The sequence below is a fragment of the Ixodes scapularis genome, unplaced genomic scaffold (genome assembly GCF_016920785.2).
Source record: "Ixodes scapularis isolate PalLabHiFi unplaced genomic scaffold, ASM1692078v2 PGA_scaffold6__148_contigs__length_123643588, whole genome shotgun sequence".
NCBI classification, from domain to species: Eukaryota; Metazoa; Arthropoda; class Arachnida; order Ixodida; family Ixodidae; genus Ixodes; species Ixodes scapularis.
The window spans coordinates 33,747,178-33,751,524 of record NW_024609881.1 but is presented as its reverse complement, the minus strand read 5'-3'; the positions used below and the strand labels follow the sequence as shown (position 1 = coordinate 33,751,524).

At 42.9% G+C, this 4,347-nt stretch overlaps 1 pseudogene; it reads right to left on the bottom strand.

Moving 5' to 3' along the window:
• Nucleotides 1-1,649: 1,649 nt before the first annotated feature.
• On the bottom strand, nt 1,650-3,971 carry LOC120840019 (annotated as a pseudogene).
• Between the last annotated feature and the right edge of the window lie 376 nt (nt 3,972-4,347).

The following is a 4,347-nucleotide window of genomic DNA, read 5'->3' as shown; positions in this document are numbered from 1 at the left end:
GTGAAAAGCATTGCTGTGCACGCACCCTAAGGCAGGTGTGCCGTCCTAGTGCAGGGATATTGTTTCAATAAACCAACCTCACCAACCATTTTGACTACTCCACCGTTGCCGCAATGCATCAAGGGAACTTTAGTGTTTCTGCAGGTGCGACAACCTCGCTAGGGCTCCGCATGTGTAGAGCACGAGACAACATGAGCCATCTCGTGTACTAAAGTTATGGCATCGCCACGCATGCGCCGAATGCTTGGCGAGATCAGCTTGTTGTCTGGTCAGATGACGAGTCACATCCAACCTGGGAACAGGACCTGACAGTAAAGGTGACTGCCTAAATACTGAGTATGTTTTGGTTATATGAGTATTGAGGATCAGCCGTTAAGCCACCGATTCATTTGTTAGAGTGACATGCTGTACCGTGGCAGAAGAAGGTAGACTGAAAGTACTGCATCGTCTCCAATGGACCCGCAGCAAAACATCCATGTTTCGGTTACACTGTTTATTTATTTATTTATTTCAAAATACTGCAACCTCGATGAGGTCATTGCAGGAGTGGTGAGAAAACATACATTCAAAAATGAAAACAATTAGAGATGTATACACCCTACGTAACAAAACTTAGAAAGCCGTGAAAAATGCAATATAGTTGAAAAAGAGTACAAAAACAATCACATACACTTAACTGGTGGACTCACAGGCACCATATTAGAACACCTACTGTATTTCTAATACAAATCTATCAAAATCGAGACAACGAACTGATGCATTTATGTTGAAGCTGATAGCTGCATTCTAAACACCTGATCGCTGCAAGTAACCTTAGATGCATTGTTAGAACGCTGTTGCGAAGAATGAGTGTAACACCGACATTTTTTTTTGTGTTTATAGACAGCCGCAGTAGACTAATTTTGAAGCCCCTGCCCGTTTCGATCTGGGTGAACATCGTACCGGTGTGCGGTTGTGCATCACTACTGCATGGTGCACGTTAAAGACCCCAGGCTAGCAGTCGTACTGCACTAGCTAAATTGATCATCTACAGCTGAGAGACAAGTCACTCATTGGAGGCAGACTAACCTCAAAACTGTATAAACACACCCAAACATTTTTGTTTTCTTTTCTGAAGCTCCTGCAGAGTAGTTGGCCTACCACCCTCCACCTTGGTACTATGTAGGTTGGGTATGTCACTTCATTTAACTGGGCAGTTGACAATGTCCATTAAAATGGCACTCCTTTGGCAAAGCATGGTGCTTGTACAGCAATGTTAAGGTTGGAAAGTATATGGTTCTTAATGATCTTTTTTTATATCGACACCGCATCGTACGTTACACCTCGTCAGTCCAGGATTTCAAGAAATAGGCAAAGTTGACGTCTACAAGAATACAGATACAATAAAGATTGTTTTCAAATTTTTTTCTACACACAGAATATGCGAGCGGAATTCACTGTCCGAAAGCGTTGTCTTGCAGCCAACCTGAGGAATTTGTTTTCTACATTGAGTGCACTTCCTGATATTCAGACCTGTATGTCTGACTTGCACGACTTAGTTGTTTTACCCCTGCATATTTTGTTTGAAATGTTCTTTTCCCTCTCCTATGAGATTCACAAACACTTGACTAAATATGTGAAATAAAATGACTAATTAAAATACCGAACATTCACGCTGCCACTGGCTTCAGATACTCTTGGAGGCTGGGCGGGTCCGGGTTGAAGTAACTTGTTACCTGACTGCCATATATGGCCGTGTGGCAGTTACACAGAATTCTTGCAACCTTATAAATTTGTGTCACTTGCTGCCGGAGCAGCTTTTGATTTTTTTTTTAAGTCCAAAAAAGCAAACTCGACAACTACTTTGCCAAACCCCCACTCCACGGCTTGGCGGACACGGCTCATCCCAAAGTTGAAGGCCTGTTGGGTAGGCGTCAACGAAGAACCGCCGTACAGTTTCAAGAGCAGTGTCTTCAGTGGGTATGCTGGGTCTCCATAGATGACAAGATCTTAGTTTCCCACCAGTCTCTCCAACTTCGAGTACAGTCCACTGTCACGGAGTATTCCTGCACATTAAAAAAGTGATGTTGAATGAACTTCTTTTTTGCCTTTGTGCAAGACAGTATACTGATCTTGGCCGGTGAGTTCACAGGTTCAGCAAAAAAATGGCAAGACAGCAGGATAAACAAGTACTACAAAACATAACCTACTCGTTCATTGTGCCTATGGCTCAATGATAATAGATTTATATGAAGCGCAGCAACACTAACCGAAGAAAGAGCAACCTCATAACCAAAACTAATTCTGAGGAGAGTTAAGAAGCTGTCGGGCATACATGATTTCATGCTTCCAAATAAAAGGGATAAAATCTGAAAAACATGCACTAATTAAAATATATATCAATATTGATTAAGCTGAAAGAGTTTGGTATTCCAGATCACGACAGTAAAAATGTGGGGGCACTTATTAAGTTGGGTGGAGAAATCCTGCATTAACATAAGGAGGGTCCCTCCAGTATCTCTTGTAACCTCCGAGAATCGACAAAGCGAGTTTAGCATCAACATCTACTCAGGGCAAAGGGTTCCGGGTCCTGACAGGCGTGAGCCATGTGCTAGTCACTGCGCATGTTTCAGGATTCTTATATCAAGGAGGGAGTTTTGCGCCCATTTCCGGATCGAACAGCGTCAGCATAACGGCGCTAAATTTAGCAGGGAAATTTAGTTTCTCCGCTAGATTTAGCGGAAAAATTGATGTCACGTGACCTTAACACCAATTCAATTCCCTGCTATGTGACCTCGACACCAATTCAATTCCCTACTAAATTCAGCGGGGAAGTTTAGTTTCTCCGCTATATTTAGCGGACAAGTTCAGTTTCTCCACTCGATGTAGTGGGAAAATCGGCATCACGTGACCTCAACACCAATTCTATTCCCCGCTAAATAGCGGCGAATGGAATTGGTGTTGAGGTCACGTGACATAAATTTCCCCGTTATGTAACTGAATTTGTTCATAGGTAAAATGACACCAAATCATGTGACGTCATTTTCCCCGCTAAATTTAGCAGGAAAACGTAATTGGAGGAGAAAAGGAAAGGATGAGGAGCAGGGGCATACCCTCCACTCCTCCTCCTCCTCAAAAGCTGCGCCCTAATTTCGCATTAAAGAGATTTGTAAACGTTTTTCATTTTTTTTGTATCCAAAGAAACTATAAACGAGGACTGCTGTCAAAGCTCACAAAAAACAAAATTCGAAAATGTGTCATAGACAAATTAAGAGTATGAAATGGTTCATCGATTGTGGGCAGCCACTCTGCAATGCATTGTGGCAAGTCTGCCATCATCAATTTGTTCTGCCCTTAGAAAGTCACAAGAGTGGAGGGGCATCACAAGCAGAGGCTGCACAGACTTCACAAAACTGTGACAAAAATGACAGGAAGTGCTCTATAATGAGTGCGTTATCCAAAGATACAGCAACATGTACATAAAATGTGGCAGACGCATGCATAACCAGATAAACAGGAACATAGAGATGCAGCCGGTCTGAGCTGACAGGGTGGAAGGGTAAGGGCACACGCTATGGTAACTGACTTACAACTCTGTTTCCACAGTATTGCATCACAAACACTTCTATTATTCTTGCACATTCCGAGAATAAATCAAGCATGCTGTAGCCGCATCATATTAGACCCTTCATACACTAAATGCAGCTTGTATAAGGTGTTGTGAGAATATTCTTGGTTTGTTGTCAGGCTGTTCTTCATTTTAAACATCGGTAAAAGCACTGTTCAAAGGTAAGTGAAATTTTTCGTGACCAAATCACCTGTTGCCACATTTAAACACGAAATGCAGTTACATGTGGTGCACCGGTACGCAGCTCTACTTCCACACTGTCTGTTAAATTACCTGCATCGTGCCGCCTTCCAGGATATGGCCCATCGAGCTGGCACATAATGCCGTTGGGGCACATTATGGACTGATATTTTACCACGTGCATCCTTTTGTGGCCAGAGAAGTACGCCTCCTGGTTCCTTTTCGGGCGGCATATGGGGCGAGCCGTGCCATCAATGAAGCGCCAACAGTTGGACAAAGGCCCACCCTTGTCGTGGACAGCCTTGAAGAGACGAAGCAAACCAAGATATGTAGTTTTCCTTTATTACTTTCTTGTAATCGGTTTTAATATTCTTTCAAAGACCCGCATTAGTGCAGTGATCGTCATGGTACAAGCAAGTCTTCGATGCAAGCTTCAACATCTAATGAGAATGTGATGACAAGTGAGCGAGCCAAAAGGAAACAATAGCGAAAGTGCCGTGTCAACGCCGAATTCACAAATTTCTGTGGCGGCTCAGAATAGGTAAAAGATTAGCAATATA